The following is an 18,932-nucleotide window of genomic DNA, read 5'->3' on the forward strand; positions in this document are numbered from 1 at the left end:
AGCTGGAGCCTGTGGGGACCTGGAACAGCATAATGCTGGGCTAGGTGCCTATAGTTATGCTGGGAGATGTTTTCTTCATCGTGGGCAGTGGCCGTGGCAGCGGCCGGAGAAAGCAGCAGCCAGAACTGAACCGAAGAAGCAACAAAGACATGCAGCACCAGAGAAGGGACTCCTGGAAGGAGACCTGAGGGAAGGAGAGTCAGCAGCTGAGTTCTACAGAGTTCTTGGGGGTAAGAACTGATACCAGACCCCCCAAAACTCCTTTGAGACCTCCTGGAAGGAGGAAGTTGATAGACTCTTACTTGAAAGAGCCTTGAAGTGCAACATGCACTGCAGAGAGGAGCTGAGAGGCTCGGACGTCCTGAGAGCTCAGCCAGGACGGTGTGGGAGGTTGGCCTTGAGGGCCCTCCCTTGCTGCAAGCTACAAAGAAGCTCGCAGCCTGAGACAGGGCACAGAGGCCCTGCAAGGAGCTTGAATCTCCTGAAGATACCAGACCGTCACGAAGACCCCCCTGTGCTTCGTGATATGACGTGGTGATACGACCTTGTCTGGGGTGACGAAGCCCACGGAAGACCACTCGTTTGGAGAGACGAGTGGCCGGGGGGGATACCCCCCCTCATGTGTGCTGGCAGAGATCCAGCTATCAGCTGCTACAAGAAACAGAAGAGACAGAGAGAACCTGCTGCCTTAGAAGATGCTGCTGCTTAGTGACTGCTACTCTGAAGAAGCTGCTGCCCTGAGAGACTGGAAGGGATCTGTCCTTCTTTCCCTCCTGGACTTTTATTTGCAGGGGAGAAGAGATCTGATCCATTGTAAATACTTATGTCATGGTAGAGATAGTTGTAGTCGTGTTTATAATGTATTGTAGTATTTATTTGTATAGTCATTGTAATATATTCCCTTTCCCCATTCTGAGTCTGGTTGTGTTTTGTCTGGAAAAAAACCCATCTCACATTGGGTTGAGATGTGGGAGGGGGGATGGAGCTAGGGAATTGGAATTTGGGCTATCTCAAACCATGACATTGGCTCAATTCCCTTTCTATCTTCTAGCCTCAGTGGATATTGCTTCTTAGCTACTGGTTTAGCCCCTGGCTGTAGTTCTATCTGAATAGGAGTTGCCCATTTTGACTTACCCGGGGTGTCAGTGGTCCACACCAGGGGGTACACCTGATTTGTAATCTGATAAATATCTTGATTGTTTGATTTTGGTTCCATGCAGCTCATAGCTAAACTCAGAGCTGCCAACAATTGTTCTTCCTTTACTTTGAATTCAATTTGACCTTGTTTAAATTCTATTACAGTTTCCAGGTTTTCTATTAAATCTCTACCCAATAAAGGTTTGGGTGACCTTGGCAGGTACAAAAACTGTTTCCCGATTTTAAACTTTAGGGGGTTTAAAAAGAAAGCTTTTTCTGATTGGCCAGTGACACCAATAACCTGTACATAATTATCAGTTTTAGGTATCAATTCCTAATTTAAAACAGAAAATGTTGCCCCAGTGTCGATCAAAAAATCCAGTTTTTCTTCTTCTTCCCCTAGCCATTGTAACCAGTGGGTCTACCAGGGAAAAACCAGCCGGTCCCCATCAATCACTATCTCGGTGGGCTATGACAACCCCTCCTGAATTTCTATTTGCCTGAGTGGGACACTCTCTCTTCCAGTGTCCCTCCTGCTTACAACAAGCACATTGATTTTGACCTATCTCTGTTTGTTTGAAGGGTAAACCTCCCCTCCCCCGTGTTGCTTGTCCATGGCCACGACCCCTGTAATACCGTCCTGCTGTTACCGGGTTCTGTGTTAAAACTACAATCATTGCCCTTGTAAACCTTTTATCTTCCCTCTTTTCCCTGTTGTTATAAACTTTCCAGGTTTCATTCATCAATACCTCTAAGTCTTTATTGGCAGGGTGGTCTATTTTCTGCAATCTTTTTCTAATATCAGGATTGCATTGTCCCATCAATGACCTCACTAAATGTAGTTTACCTTCCTCTGATGATGGATCTAGGGTAGTGTATTTTCTCATGGCAGCCCTCAGTCTATCCAAAAACTCTGTGGGGGTTTCATTTCATCCCTGCCTTACGGCATACAAAGCTGCCCAGTTCACTGCTTTAGGGATAGCATTTTGTAATCCCACCTTAATCAGATCTCTATATTTTATCAGCATTCTATAATGTTCTGGGTTGTTCGGATCCCAATTAGGTTGTTGCAATGGAAAAATTTGATCTACATCCCTGCTAAAACTCCCGTGGCAATCTGGCTCATTACCTCTCATCTAACTGTTTTTATTACAAGTTCTTTTTCTGTTTCTGTCAATTCTGATAACATCAGATCAATATCAGTCCAATCTATTTCCTGATTTTTTGCAATTAATTCAAACCTCATTGCCACTTTCTCAGGATTTTCCCTAAAGCACTTAGCTTCCTGTCTCCAGCTGTTCAAATCACTAGCCGAAAAGGGTGCTTTCACTTTTACCTGCGTACCTGTAGGTGTTATTACCTGACACAGGGACACTAACATGTGACCAGTCCCTGCTGTTTGAGTTCTTGTCTGGACCCCGCTCCTCCTTCTACCACTCTGTGCTGAAGTCTGACCACTTTCTTGCTTACTGACTGCTTTCTTGGCTTACTATTTCACTGATCTCTTTCCAATGCCAGCAGAAGAGGGTCCTGGGGGGTTACATTAATTCCACAACTTTTCTGTCACTCTGGTTTGTTTCTTAAAGTGAAAAACATATCCGCATACATGACTTTGTCCCATTTCTGTTCTCTATGGAGGAATAACATAAGCTGTAAAATGGTATTGTAATTGATACTTCCCTGTGGAGGACATTATTCGCCATCATCTGAAGTATACAAAGGCCACCAATTCTGGCAATATTTTAAAAAGGTTTTTTACTCAGATTACCCCCAGGGGTTCCTCCCAGTTCCTTCCAATGGCTCAATATACATCCTAGGGGAGTCTTGGAATTTATTTCCTTACTTGCACTGATTCCTATTATGAAAATAGGGAATTAGATCTAAAATATACTAACAACCACAACTATTATATTCCAAACAATATTCAACCGCCAGACCCTAATATTGCTTTTCAACAAAGATTTCCTAAAATCACCAGCTTTATAACCAGTTTCTAAAAATCACTAGTTCTTGTAACCAACTTGCACTAATACAAAAATCCACAAGATGTCACCCTTAGACCACAAATGCACCTGGCTTCCATAATAAGCCTATATATCCACACAAATCCACAAAATACTGCTGTTAACCACCGAATGCACACTTTATAACAAATCTGTATACTTAAAACACAAAATTCAAACCAGATGTTAAGACCCTGATCGTATTGAAAGAAACACTGGCCTATGAATCCTACAACAATAATATCGGACGCACCTAGTTTCCTCTAGAGTTTGATTATTTCCACATCTAACACAATACAAATTTAAAGTCCAACCTAATCTTATTTTCTGGGAAGATCTGGGTCCTAAAATATACTTAAAACAGTTATTCCATAGAGCACACACATGCAATGAACAATTGCAAAATGGACAGATCTTAATTCTAGGTTTTAAGCTATGTGGTGTATTCACAGTCAATTTTTCAGACCCCCTCCCCATACAGATTTAACAAGATGTTTCTATGGTTGGTTTAGGGTGGACAGAGACTTCAGGAGTTCGAGATTGCCTCCAACACAAAGCAAGAAAACACAAAATTAGCAAAGTAATATAACACACACAAACTGCTATGACAATTGCTATTTTCCAAGAGTACATAATAGGTGACTTAAAACATAGACAAAAGAACAACCAAAGGAAACTTAGGTGCTTTGTTTTCCCCAATATAAACACTATTAGGCCAAATACAGACAAAACCAGAACATACCAGCCCAGAGGGGATATTCCCCAGGAAGAGTGTCCTCTCCCATGTCCCCCGCGAGAGACAACGTCCCGCCTTCGACTTACGGGTATCCAGAACCAGAATAACCAGAACCAGAATAAACAAAACCAGAAACCAGATATAAATACCTTTTATCAATAGGCAGTGTTCTTGTCCAGCCCCCGCAAGAGGCCACCGAAGGAGGGAGTCCCTTCAGGTAGAAAGACTTACCCAAGGGCGCCCAGGGGGTCCCGTCCTCCAAGGGTGTCCCCAGCCAGGTGGAAAAGGTGTGCTACCGCAGGTGGCCAAATGAATCCAAAAAATCGGGTATAATGAACTGCCCAGAGACTTTGATCTTTTGAGTAGCAAAGGTATTTATTAGCAGCGCTGGGAGTAAGCCAGCTATTGCTGGAAAAACTTGCTCGAAGGTTTCCCAGAGAATCAACACTTCTATACAATTTTCAGATGTGATTAAATGCATATTCAAGTGATTACAACATCTATCTATGCATATTAAAAATAGGTGGAGTATAGGTGGAACTCAGGCGGGGCTTGGGGTGATGTTTCTCTTGACCCTCAATCTTGGGGGTACTTCCGCCCTTCCTCCATGGGTCTGGGGGCTTCAACTCATCTTCCTCAACTTGACCTTTCTTCTCTTCCATTGTTCTTGACCCGCTCACTGAAGCTTGGAAAAAGCCCTGGCTCCCGGCCTATTTCTTCTATTCAAATGTCTACCTTATTCTACTGCATTTCTAATTTATTACCTCCAGACCTATTACATGTTCTTGTACTATTCTCTTAAGCTTTGATCCAGTAAGTAGAACAGAACGAGCACAGATCATTTTGGATGTTGGTAGCTTGTTAGCAGGCCCAAATTTCTTAGTTAACTCTTTTGGACCTAGCCTCCTGTTTCAGGGGTGAAATGGCAAGATGGACATCCCCAGATTCCAACAGAAGTCATCAACAAGATTGTAGCAATGGCTCCACCAACCAGCAAGAAAGAGACACAAGCTTTTCTGGGGGCCATAGGCTTTTGGAGAATACAGCCAAATTGTGAGCCCTCTTTACTTTGTGACCTGTAAAAAGAATAATTTTCAATGGGGTCCTGAACAGCAGCAAGCATTTAAGCAGATCGAGCAAGAGATTGCACATACCGTGGTTCTTGGGTCAGTCCAGACAGGACCAGACATGAAAAATGTACTCTATTCTGTGGCTGGAGATAAAGGTCCCTCTTGGAGCCTCTGGCAAAAGGTGCCTGGTGAGACCTGAGGCCAAACACTCGGTTTCTGGAGCTGAAGCTACAGAGGTTCTGAAGCCAACTACACCCCCATGGAGAAGGAAATCTTAGCAGCATATGAAGGCATACAAGCAACCTCAGAGGTGATTGGCACAGAAGCACAGCTCTTCCTGGCACCCCGACTGCCAGTGCTGAACTGGATGTTCAAGGGAAAGGTACCCTCTATGCATCATGCCACCAATGCTACATGGAGGAAGTGGATTGCTTTGATTACACATCGTGTCCGAATCAGAAACTCGAATTGCCCTGGAATTTTAGAGATTATAACAAATTGACCTGAAGGTGGAAACTTCAGTCTGGCAGATGAGGAGGAAGAAGAGCAAGTGAATCGAGCTGAAGAAGCTCTACCATATAATCAGCTTCCCGAGGAAGAAACGTGTTATGCCCTCTTCACTGATGGTTCTTGTTGTATTGTAGGGAAGAACCAGAAGTGGAAAGCAGATGTTTGGAGTCCCACTCGATGAGTGGCAGAAGCTACTAAAGGTAAAGGCAAATCGAGTCAGTTCGCAGAACTCAAAGTTGTCCAATTGGACCTGGACATTGCTGAACGAGAAGGATGGTCAAGGTTTTACCTTTATACCGATTCATGGATGATAGCCAATGCCCTATGGCGATGGCTGGACCGATGGAAGAAGATGAACTGGAAGCATAAAGGAAAACCCTTTTGGGCTACTGAGTTGTAGCAAGATATTGCTGCTAGAGTTAAGAAGCTGAATGTGAGAGTCCGCCATGTAGATGCCCATGTGCCCAAGGGTCGAGTTAATGAGGAACACCATAACAACAGACAAGCAGACCGAGCTGCACACGTCGAGGTGTCACACGTGAAACAGGAACCAGGCCTAAAAGAGTTAACTGAGATATCTCGGCCTGCTAAGAAACCCCAATACCTGTTTTGCTAGAAGAACATTTTAGGAGCACTGGTTAATATCATGTTCTGTTCTGCTCACTGGTCCAAAGGGCTTATTATAGAAAGAATAGGAGTAGTACACACACAGTAATAAATTAAGTAAACTAGACATTTGAATAAGATATAGAAGACCCAGAGCCAGAATTTTGCAAGCTTGAAGAATTCAGGTCACCTAATTGAAGAGGTCAAATTGAGGAAGACGTCCATGGCGACCACCAGAGGGACGAAGGTTTGAGGAGAAGACCCCCACAGTAGAAGACGGTGCATGTCTGGAAAGACTTCGCACAGAGACTAGCCTACTTATTAATATGTATGTTAAATGATGTAACCATGTATCTAAAGTGTATAAAATGGCTTACTTTTGTACTTTCAAGTCAAGTAAGTTTGTCCAGTGCGAGCTGGCTTGCTCCCAACATTGAATAAACAAATACCTTGCTACTTAAAGATACAAAAGTCTCTGAGCAGTTCTTCATACTGAATTTTTCGGATTCACAAGTAGACCTAGACTGGCAGCATAAGGGAGAACTGTTCCTAGCTCGATGGGCCCATGATGCTTCAGGCCATCAGGGCTGAGCAGCCAGGTAGAAAGGGACCTGGGAGTTTGGATTGACAGGAAGCTGAACATGAGCCAGCAGTGCCCAGGTGGCCAAGAAGGCAAATGGCATCCTGGCCTGTATCAGGAACAGTGCAGCCAGCAGGACCAGGGAAGTGATTCTTCCCCTCTACTCAGTGCTGGTGAGGCCACATCTGGACTACTGTGTCCAGTTCTGGGCCCCTCAGCAGGTCCAGAGGAGAGCAACAAGGCTGGTGAAGGGACTCGAGCACAAGTCCTATGAGGAGAGGCTGAGGGAACTGGGGTTGTTGAGCCTGGAGAAGAGGAGGTTCAGGGGAGACCTCATCACTCTCTGCAACTACCTGAAAGGAGGTTGTAGCCAGGTGGGGATTGGTCTCTTCTCCCAGGCAACTATCAGTAAGACAAGAGGGCATGGTCTTAAGCTCTGCCAGGGGAGGTTTAGGTTAGATATTAGGAAGAAATTCTTTACAGAGAGGATAATCAGGCATTGGAATGGGCTGCCCAGGGAAGTGGTGGATTCTCCATTGAAACAGGAGGCCAGGTCCAAAAGAGTTAACTGAGAAATTTGGGCCTGCTAACAAGCTATGAACATCTAAATGATCTGTACTCATTCTGTCCTACCTACTGGACCAAAACTTAAAAGAATGGTAAAAGAAACATAGAATAGGTCTAGAGGTAATAAATTAAGATGCAGTAAGATAAAGTAGGCATTTAAATAGAAGAAATAGGCCTGGAGTCAAGACCTTCTCCAAGCTTCAGTGAGCGGGTAGAGAACAATAGAAGAGAAGGGAGGTCAAGCCGAGGAAGATGAGAATTAGCCCCCAGACCCATGGGAGGAATGACGGATGTAACACCAAAATTGAGGGCCAAGAGAAGCACCGCCCCAAGCCCCGCCTGAGCTCCACCTATGCTCCACCTGTTATTAATATGTATAGATAGATGTTGTAATCACATGAATATGCATTTAATCATATAGGACAATTGTATAAAAACTGATGATTTTGTGTGAAGCCTTCAAGCAAGTTTGTCCAGCAATAGCTGGCTTACTCCCAGCACTGTCAATAAATACCTTTGTTGCTCAAAGATCAAAAGACTCTGGGCAGTTCTTTATACCGGATTTTTCAGATTCACCATCCCTGGAGGTTTTTAAGATGAGACTGGATGTGGCACTTAGTGCCATGGTCTAGTAACCATGGTGGTAGTGGATCAAGGGTTGGACTTGATGATCTCAGAGGTCCTTTCCAACCTGGTTGATTCTATGATTCTATGATTCTAAGACAATCTACTAATATATTATGAATCAAAAGCAAGCTCTAGTCCTTAAAAGCAGTGATTAACGCTCATAGTTTACATTTCTCACTCAACACAGGCATCCCTGAGGGGGAGAGGAAGGCAGGTTCAACCCGTCAGTCAACTCTAGCAGTTTTGATGGAAATCTTCCTCCAATTTTCTCTCCATTTCCAACTTCCTTTTATACTATTTCTTTAGGTTTAGGTGGAGTTTGAGGAATTTTATTCATAAGTGTTAAATTTGGGCAGTGTTTCACGGCATCTATTTTTTCTTGATGAATAAATCAGCACAGGTCAAAGTGTTACTATGTTCCCTTCCTGCAGGATGTTTGCAAAGAGGGGCCGTGATGTCATCACATCACTCCATTCTTCGGTCTATCCAGGTGTTTATCAGTGTTTGGGGAACTTTATTCTATTTTAACTTTTAACCTTATCTATTACTCCACAATTCTATAAGGATTCAAATAAATCCAGATGAACTCCAGTGTACACAATCCATGTGGCAGAAGTTCCTACGGAGCGTGCCATTGTCGTATGCCAACTCATTGGCAGTGATGTCATGGAAAGGAGAACAAAGAGTGGATAATTTGGTTACCAAACTTTGGTTATATGAAGAAAGTATCTTTTACCCTCTATGGGCCTGTGTCTTCTCTGTGGAAAGACTGTCCAAGGACCTCCATCAATTTAAAGAGGACTATTAGCAATTTAAAGAAGAAATGTCCCATGCCCACCAGTATAGACCAGAATCTCTGCTATTGGGAGCAAGCGCCCCCTGCTTGAGAAAGAGGGTACACACCACGAGGTAACCTTTGGTTTTACCTGTCCGACAATGGAGAAGACATGAGGAAGTGGAATGGAAAACCCACCTCTGCCCTAGCAGCACAGGTATATGTTGAAAGGAAAAACAACCACTGCAGGAAATTCTTCAAGGTTAAATGCAGCTCCAGTTTCCAGTGAGCAAGTCCTCAGACAGAAGAACTGATGTTACTTCCAATCCTCTTGAAGGGACCTCCAGTTCATCATATTTAAAAGAAGCGAACAATGAGTACTATGACCAGAACTAGAGGGGTCCTGTCTCCAGTCAGGTAGAAGAAAGAGACAATTGGGTCCAATGGCCTGGCACATTAGACCCACAAGAATATAATGCTTTAGTTGATACTGGTGTACAATGTACCCTGATGCCATCAAGATATGTAGGGGTAGAATCCATCTCTATTTCTGGGGTGACAGGGGGATCCCAACAGCTGACTGTACTGGAAGCTGAAGTGAGCCTGACTGGGAATGAATGGCAAAAACACCCCCATTGTGACTGGCCCAGAGACCTCATGAATCCTTGACATAGATTACCTCAGGAGAGGGTATTTCAAGGGCCCAAAAGGGCATCATTGGGCTTTTGGAACAGCTGCTGTGGAGACAGAGGAAATTAGACAGCTGAATATCTTGCCTGGTCTCTCAGAGGACCCTTCTGCTCTGGGACTGCTGATGGTTGAGGAAAAACAGGTACCGATCACTACCACAACAGTGCAGTCAACAATACTGCACCAATCGTGACTCCGTAACCCCCATCCCTGAGATGATTTATGAACTGGAGAGCCAGGGGGTGGTCAGAAGGACTCTCCCACCCTTTCATAGTCCTATATGGCCAGTGCATAAGTCCAATGGAGAGTGGAGACTGACAGTAGACTATCGTGGCCTGAACAAAGTCACACCACCACTGAGTGCTGTTGTGCCAGACATGTTGGAACTTCAGTATGAACTGGAGTCCAAGACAGCAAAGTGGTGCCACCACTGCCATTGCTAATGCATTTTTCTCCATTCCTTTAGCAGCAGAGTGCAGGCCACAGTTTGTTTTCACCTGGAGGGACGTCCAGTACACCTGGAACCGATTGCCCCAGGGGTGGTAACAACAACTCCGCTATTTGCCATGGACTGATCCAGACTGCACAGCACATGGTTTTAGTGGGAGTACTAAATTGGAGAATATCATTCCTAAACCAAGATGCTAACCCAGGTCCCAGGGCAGCAGCAGACTTCCCTATGGGTTGTGTCCAGTCTGCATATCAGGCCCTCCATTTCCCTCAGAAGGGAGTAATCTATGACAACTACTCCTCTTTTTTTCTTAACAGAGGTGGTCGTGATGCGGAGTGTAGGTTGTCTTGCCCCAAGTGACCCCTCCATCCCAGAAGGACTTTCGTCCACCTTATCCATTGTCTGTCCTTCTAGGGTCTCTTACCTGTTGTAAAAGGTACCAGACCTATTTATCATCTTCAACTTTTCAGAAGGAGGAGCCTTCCTCCTAGTACAGGCAGTGACCAGTTTCCAACCTTCACATTCAACAGACCTTTGACTTACTGCTTGACATGGTTCCAAGTCCACCTGCATCTCCAATGGAGGTTTGAGACTCCTGAGACTGTCATGGCTGGGCTTCGCGAACGAAGATTTGGGAAGGCTTTATCCACATTTGTTACAGGCACGTTGGTGACTTATGAGGCCAATACGTGACAGACATATCCGGTTGCAAAAAGCACAACAGAAAGACTCCTTAGATGAAGTATTCAGCAAGACACGGTTCTTCCTGCGTTGCCTTTTCTCCTCGAGAGAGATCCTGCGTGTGTTCTCAAAGGCTTCCGCAGCGTTATAGATGCTGTGTCTCCAAGCCTCCCGATTTGAGGCCAGAGTGGACCAATTATGGTGATCAATATGGCCAAGGCTGAGATGTTGTTTCAGGGAGTCCTTGTATCTTTTCTTCGGGGCTCCTCTCTTGCGGCAGCCAGTGGCAAGTTCACCATAGAGCAAGATCTTAGGGAGGCGGTGGTCCTTCATCCTTGAGACGTGCCCTGCCCAACGCAGCTGGGTTCTCATCAGCATGGCCTCTACACTTGTGACTGCTGCTTGCTCAAGAACAGATGTATTGGTCACATAATCTGACCAGTGGATGTTTAAGATTGTACGGAGGCAGCGCTGATGGAAGCGTTCTAGGAGACGCAGGTGGTGGCGGTAGATGACCCATGATTCGGAACCATACAGAGAGTAGACAACACTATGGCTTTGTAAACACTGATCTTGGTGTTTTTCTTCAAGTGTTTATTGCGCCATACTCTTTTGTGGAGTTTTCCGAAAGCACTGTATGCCTTTGCCAACCTGTTGTCTATCTCCCTGTCAATCTTGCCATCCGAGGAGATGAGGCTACCTAGGTAATTAAACTGCTGGACTGATTTGAGCTCTGATTCGCCAATGGTGATATGGGGATGATGGAAGACTTCCTGAGGTGCAGGTTGATGGAGAACTTCTGTCTTCTTTAGGCTGACTTCCAGCCCAAAGAGCTCAGCAGCATCTGCAAAGCAGGATGTTAAACGTTGCAGAGCTGCTTCTGTGTGGGCAACAAGGGCGGCATCATCAGCATAAAGCAGCTCCCGGACAAGATGGTTTAGGGTCTTGGTGTGGGCCTTCAGACCCCTTAGATTGAACAGGCTTCCATCAGTACGATATCGAATGTAGATACCGTCCTGATCGTCGAGGTCTGCTGTGGCCCTTTGGAGCATCATGCTAAAAAAGATTGTGAATAAGGTAGGAGCGAGAACGCAGCCTTGTTTCACACCATTCTTAATTAAAAGGGCTCAGAAAGTGTGTTGCCATACCTGACTTGGCCGTGCTGATCCTCATGAAGTGAGATGATCATTTTAAGGAACTTGGGGGGACAACCTAAACGTTCCAAAATCTGCCATAGACCTTTTCTGCTCACAGTATCAAAAGCCTTGGTGAGGTCGACAAAGGTTACATAAAGACCTTTGTTCTGTTCCCTACATTTCTCTTGCAGTTGTCTGAGAACAAATACCATGTCTGTGGTGCTTCTGTTGGCTCTGAAACCACACTGACTTCAGGTAGGATCCCTTCAGCTATAGTGGGTATTAGTCTGTTCAAGAGTATTCTTGCCAGGATTTTGCCAGCAATGGAGAGCAGAGTAATACCACGGTAGTTTGAGCAGTCAGATTTAATACCTTTCTTCTTATACAAAGTGATGATGACAGCATCACGAAGGTCTGATGGTAGTTCACCGAGTTCCCAGCAGCGCACCACAAACTCGTGAAATTTGGTGTGGAGTGCAAGGCCCCCATGTTTCCAGACTTCAGGTGGAATTCCATCAACCCCAGCTGCCTTGCCGATTTTTACCTGCTGTATGGCCTTGAGGGTTTCTTCTAAAGTGGGGGCAGTATCCAATTCATACTTTACTGGTTGTTGTGTGATGGACTGAATTGCTGAGTCTTGGACCACACGGTTGGTACTGAAAAGAGTTTGAAAGTGTTCAGACCATCGACTCAGAATGGAGGTTTTATCTGTTAGAAGTGTTTGGCCATCAGCACTGAGTAGAGGGCTTTGTACCTGGTATGTAGGCCCGTATGCTGTCTTCAAGGCTTCATAGAAACCTTTGTGATCACCCATATCTGCGCATAATTGAGTTTTTACAGCTAGATCGATCCACCACTTGTTCTGGATGTCACGGAGTTCTGTTGGAGCTTGCTGCATGCGAGACGAAGGCTGTTTTTCTTGCGTGACAGGATGGCAGTGCAAGGTGTGCTTGGTGGGCGGTTCTCTTCTTCCTCAACAAGTCCTGGATTTCTTGATTGTTTTCGTCAAACCAGTCCTTGTTCTTCTGAGGGAGAACCCTAAGGATTCTTCGGAGGATTGCAGAATGCTGTTTTTAATATGCTGCCAGGTAGTTTCAGGAGAGGAATCTGCAGAAACTGTGGAACGGTCTTCAAGCCTAGTTGAAGGTTTGCCTGGAATCTCTCTCTTACTGTGGCTGATTGGAGATTGTTAACTTGGAGTTTTCTCCTTGTGATGTTGCCCATTTTGGGTTTGAATTTAAGATTGAAGCTGAGTTTGCAGCGCACAAGCCGATGGTCTGCCTGAGACTGTAGTAGTAGTAGTAGTAGTAGTTCCTGGCATGCTAACTAGTTACGCGACCCCCGAGCGGTCGGCGTCCAACTTCTTAGAGGGACAAGTGGCGTTCAGCCACCCGAGATTGAGCAATAACAGGTCTGTGATGCCCTTAGATGTCCGGGGCCGCACGCGCGCTACACTGACTGGCTCAGCTTGTGCCTACCCTCCGCCGGCAGGCGCGGGTAACCCGTTGAACCCCATTCGTGATGGGGATCGGGGATTGCAATTCTTCCCCGTGAACGAGGAATTCCCAGTAAGTGCGGGTCATAAGCTCGCGTTGAGATTAAGTCCTGAGACTGTAGTATCTCTGAGAATAACATATCAATCTCTCACTCATTCTCACAGATGGTGCACAGCCTGCTTACTTCTTCCTGTAACTCCTTCACCTGGTGTCTTAGTTTGAGTTGCCCCCCCGGGAGCCAGGGGGGGCCTAGAGGCCTAGAGGTGATTGGGTCCCAGGAGAGTTCCCCCTGAAGAACCAATCACAGCTCTTCTTGTTCGCTCCTGGAAAATTAGATATACACAACAACTGGAAACTGTTGGCAGTCAGTCTGTGTGTGGGAGAGTGTGGGAGAGAGAGAGACAGAGAAGCCAAGGACCCCCCCACCTGGGGGTCCCGTGCCCCTGTGGCCCTGGCCAAGCTAGGGTTAAAGGTAGCACGTAAGAGTGTGTATGTGTTGTGAGGGAAGAGACTCACAACCGCTAAGAGGGAGAGAGGCAGGCCCTCAGCCAAACCCTATTTCCCCCCTTTGCAACTAGGCTGCGGGCAGCTCGGGACAGTTATAAATGGACCGAATGCCTGTAGCGAAAGCTGAGTGGGGGCATTTCCCCCTCACTGTAGGTGGGAGTGGTTGTAAGGCTTAGTATTTTGAAGCTGAGCCAAAGAGGATGGGCTGGAAAGGCAGCTTGGTGCCAGGAGAAAAAAACTCCAGGCAAAATTGGAGACAGGCCAGAGAGAGGCTCGGAGGGTTCCCTGCAGAAGTTTGGCTGGGGGCAGCCGAAAACTGACGGAGGAGGAATGATTCCCAGGACACATGCACGTGACAAGCCTAGCTGAACTGCAGCAGCTATGGAACGCAGGGAGAGAGTCACACAGCAGGGATGGCACGGGACCAAGGAGAAAGGACTCAGAACTATCTTCTTGGACTTCGTGAGGAAGAAAAGACTTCAGCAAAGAGCTGGAGGTTGGTGGGGGGTGATCAGCGAAACCCTTCTCCCTGACACCCCAATGAGAGAAAGACTGTTTACCTATCAGCCTGAGGGTTTTCTCCGGAACTGATTGAGGGAGGGGTTCGAGGGATGATAGAAGTGTGTTAATATTGTATATATATAGATGCTTGTAGTTTGTACAGTATTTATTTGTATAGAAATAAATGTATATATTTCCCTTCCCCCATACAGAGGTGTGCCTGCCTGAAAATTTCTCTTCGGTGTTGAGGTAAATTGTGAGAAGGTGGGGGAAGCTTGGAGGTTGGATTTTTGAGGGGGTAAAACCCCCACACCTGGTGACACAGTTGGTTGACAACAACACACCTTCTGCAAAAGGTTGGCCCCAGTCTCACAGAGAGTCATCAGGCACTCTTGGCTACCTGAGACCTGGAGAACTACATCTACCATCAAAAGGTCTGTCTGGGTGGAGGCCTCTGACATAGCTGGTACAGTGACTCCAGCAACTACAGGGAAATGAGCTCTGTGATGTGTCAACTCCATACCTGAGGGAGCTTACACTGGTAAGATGTGGGATTAAAAGATCTCTTTGTGCCCTTCTTCACCAACTACTGAGTCTGTCTGCTGCATCTGTTAGCTGCTCCCAGATGGTCACAGACTGGTGCCTGGCTGCTAATTTGCATGTACCTTGATTCTCCCACTGGGCCAGTGGAATGGCCTCTGTTATAGTTCAGTTACAATTTGGGGGGGAGAAACCAAATCTCAGCGATGAATATTTCATCCCATTTTGTCATCCGAAGCATGGGGGATGCTTCCCCCACTCCCCCTATCTGAGCTGGACCACGGAAAAGCTTTTCTGGGGAGAGGAGCATCCCGGGAGCCAGGGGACAGGAGATAAAGTCCAAGCATGGAGCTCAAACCCCGGCAAAGCTGCACCACATCTACAAGGAGTTGCAACCCCCCCACGCTGGACTCCCATTGCCAGCTGCCCAGCCCAGACGGGCGGCAGGGAACACAGAGCCTCCTGCACCCATGCCAGAATCTCAGCAGCATAAAACCTTTCTGGATGAAATAGCCTTCCAGGTTTTGCTTTTGCCCCTGTTTCCCCTTTTTGTTCCCAAGGGGTGGGGACGCCATTTGTTTTTGGTGGATATTTGTTTTTTGTGGCTAAACCATTTTTCCTCCTTGTATTTTTGTAGTTGTTACTATTCTCTGTTAGTAAATAGCTATTTTTTCACTTACACCTTCTTGTATTTTTGATCTTTCCTATATCGGGGGAGGGGAATAAAAGGGGAGGGGTTTCATCTTACTGGAGTTCCCACCTCCTATATATATTGGCTTTAAACCAAGACACCTCTTACAGAGAGGAGCACACACATCCTCACAAACTGCCCCGCAAACTGCCATGCCATGCCCTGGCTGACATGCCATACCCTATTTGCCCATTCTTTTCACTGCATTCCTGGTCACTCATGCTCCTTAGGGGCCCCTCATGAGGCAGTGGGGCCAGCTGCCCTCACTGTTGGCTCTGCCCATGCTGAGTCAGCCGCTCTAGGCAAGTTGCTGGCTCCACCTGGGTCTTGTGGGTCTCCATACTCTCCTGCCATTCCCCTGGCTCTAGAAACTTGCCCTTTTTGCCATGATCCCCTGCTCCACTGAGGGATGTGCCTGCACCGGAGCTGTTCATCTCAGCGAGTGATGGTTAATGGCCTATAGTGGGTTTCTGTGGCTGGGTTTTGGTAGCAGGGGGGCTATAGGGGTTGCTTCTGTTAGAAGCTGCTAGAAGCTTCCCCTGTCCTGTGGAGCCAATGCCTGCCGGCTCCAGGATGGACTTCCTGCCACTGGCCAAGGTCGAGCCAATTAGGAGTAATAGTAACACCTCTGTGATAACATATTTAAGAAGAGAAGGTTGTTGTGCAGAAAGAATTCCAGCCAGGGAAGAGCGAAGTGAGAACATGGGAACAACAAGGTAGACTCCAAGGTGTCCTGGGTTAAAAAGGGTTTTCCCCTGGAGTTGGAAAGTGGTTAACTCCAGGGGGGTGGTGTTTCTTCGTGTTGACCCAATCAGCGCCCCTGCAAAATCACACCAGACCGGAAAAGAAGGATTGATGATGTAGTTGGAAGAGAGGCAGCCATGGTCTGAGCCATGAGGAGGTAGGGGCCAGTGAGCCTGACTGGGGGCTGCAGGAGCTTGGAACAGTGTTAAACTGGGCCAAATACTGTACCTAAGAACTGGAGGAAATTTCCTTGCTGTGAGTGGGCAACAGAAGACGGAAAAGCGGCGGCAGAGACAGCATCGAATAGAGAGCTGTGGCTGAAAGCCAAGAAGATAGCCAGCAGCAGCAGAGATGCCACATAGCCAGGCTGAGAGACACAGAGATGTTCCTGCAGGAGGGAGAGCTGGCAACAGAGCAGAGAAAACTCAACAAAGACTGTTTTGGGGGTAAGACAGAATTACTTTCACAAAAGCCCTTGGACACCCCTCTTAAAGGGAGGAAGTGGACTTCCCTTTGAAGGGAGTCCTGAAATGCAGCAGCACCAGAGAGAAGAGCTGAGAGCTCGGAGGTGTCCTGAGAGCTGGACCAGGATGGAATGCGGGGGAGGTGGCCTTACCCCCCCCCCCCCCCCCCCGCTGCTTCTGCCACGCTGGCAATTGAGACAGAGCAAAGGAGCTCTGGTAGAACGCTTGGGGCAAAGACTGAACTGAAAGATGCCCTAAATGTTCTGACTCAGGACGAGCTTGAATCCCCTGACGAAAGGGACCTTCACGAAGATGCCCTGCACTTCGTGATATGACCGTGGTGAGGCAAGCCTTGTCCCTGCTGGCAGTCCACGGGCGAGACCTTCAGTTGGAGCCGAAGGGTCAAGGGGTGAGAAGAGACCCCCTTGTGTGTAATGGAGAGAGAGATTCCATCTACAACTCCAGCTACGACTACTGCTTTGAAGAGGAGAGACACTGCTGCCCTGAAAGTGGAAAGGATCTTTCCTTCTTCCCTTCTGAACTTTTATTGGAGGGAAAGGAGGGACTTGATCTAATGTAAATATTGCTTTACCATAGGAGACATAGTTAGAATTGTGTATATAATGTATTATAGTATTTATTTGTGTAATAATTGTAATATAATTCCCTTCCCCCCATATTGAGTCTTGTGTTATGTCTGGAAAACCCCTCTCACACTGAAGTGAATTGTGGGAGGGGGGCTTGGACTTGGAAATTGGATTTTTGGGGGGGTCTCAAACCACGACACAAGGTCAGTGCAGAGGTAGGGGGAGGAGTGCTCCAGGCACCGGAGCTGAGGCCCCTGCAGCTTGTGGTGAAGACCATGGTGAAGTAGGTTGTCCCCCTGGAGCCCATAGAGGACCATGGGGGTGCAGAGACCCACCTGCAGGCCATGGAGGAGCCCACGTTGGAGCAGGTGGATGCATGAAGGAGGCTGTGACCCCATGGGAGGCCCGAGACGGAGCAGGGTCCTGCTGGAGACATGCAGCCTGTGGAGAGGGAAGCCCACGCTGGAGCAGGCTTTTCCCGGGTAGGACTTGTAGCCCCTGTGGGGGACCCACGTCAGTACAGCTCATTCGTGAAGGACTGCACCCCATGGGGGAGTGACCCACGGGACAGCAGACTGGGAAGAACTGCTGCCTGAGGGATGGACTCCTGCTGGAGAGGTCCATCAAGGACTGTCTCCTGTGGGAGGGACCCCACAGGAGCAGGGGAAGGACTCCTTTCTCTGAACAGCAGCAGAAACAACAACTGACCATAACCCCCATTCCCCGTCCCCCTGCACCACTGGGGGGGAGGAGGGAGAATATGGAAGGAAGGAGGGGTGAGGGGAAGGTGTTTTTAAGACTGTTTTATTTCTCACTCTTTGGCTCTTATCCTGTTAGTAATAAATTAAGTACTATCCCCACTTTGAGTCTGTTTTGGACCCTGAAGGTAATCAGTAAGTGACTTCTCCCAGCTGTTAACTCATGAATCCTTAGCTGGTTTTTTTTTCTCTCTCCTCTGTCCACCTGCAGAGGGAGAGTTAAAGAGTGGCTTTAGTGGGTACCTGGCATCCAGCCAGGGTCAACCCACTACAGTCTTTTATACTTATATTCCATTCTATAAAATTTTTTTAGCATTCTCCCTCCCAACAAAAAGCTCTTATTTTCTGTTGAAAACCCAGACACAAAAAATTGGTTTTGTTGTTTTATCAGAATTGTTCTTTGGGGTTTTGCTTTTGGCAGCAAACCATCCCTGCCTGGCAAGGCTTGACACAGAGGCACTATCAACCCCGGTCAGCCCTGGGCACCCCACCAGCCAGTGGCTTCCCACAGGGTGCCATCCCACCCATACCACCACGTGTCCTTCCCAGGGAAGCACAAGAAGGCTGAATGAAAATCAAGACAGTAACTCTTCTCTGTCCCCAAGGGCCTGCCTGTATCAGGGAAGTCTGCATCAACCCAGAAACTCTCTAATAATAGCAGAGGTTGTACAAGTGAAGTTTGTTCTGGACATAGCTCTCATGTCTAATAACCAGCCATGCGATCCCTGTAGTGATGCTACTAGTGTTGTCTTGGCTGGCAAGGAAAGGGGAATTCCCTCTGCCGTACTAGAAAGCCTTAGAATTGGGTAGCAAGGAAGAAGGAAGGGAGGAAAAAAATGAATCAATGGGAACCAGAAACCTACCAGCAAAGAGCATCCTTCCTGTCAGCATCTCGGCCAGGATGCAGCCAGCCGCCCACATATCAATGGCTTTGGTCTAGTAGCTTGGTGAGAGGAGAAGGTGGGGGGAGTGATAACATTTTGTTACTAAGCCTTCAGAAAGGTAACCCTGAAAGAGCAGAGAGTGATGTCAGCAAGGAGAACTCGCAGGAGAGCACCTCCGCTCCTCCCTGGTC

Source organism: Chiroxiphia lanceolata, chromosome W, assembly GCF_009829145.1.
Source record: "Chiroxiphia lanceolata isolate bChiLan1 chromosome W, bChiLan1.pri, whole genome shotgun sequence".
Classification (NCBI taxonomy): Eukaryota; Metazoa; Chordata; class Aves; order Passeriformes; family Pipridae; genus Chiroxiphia; species Chiroxiphia lanceolata.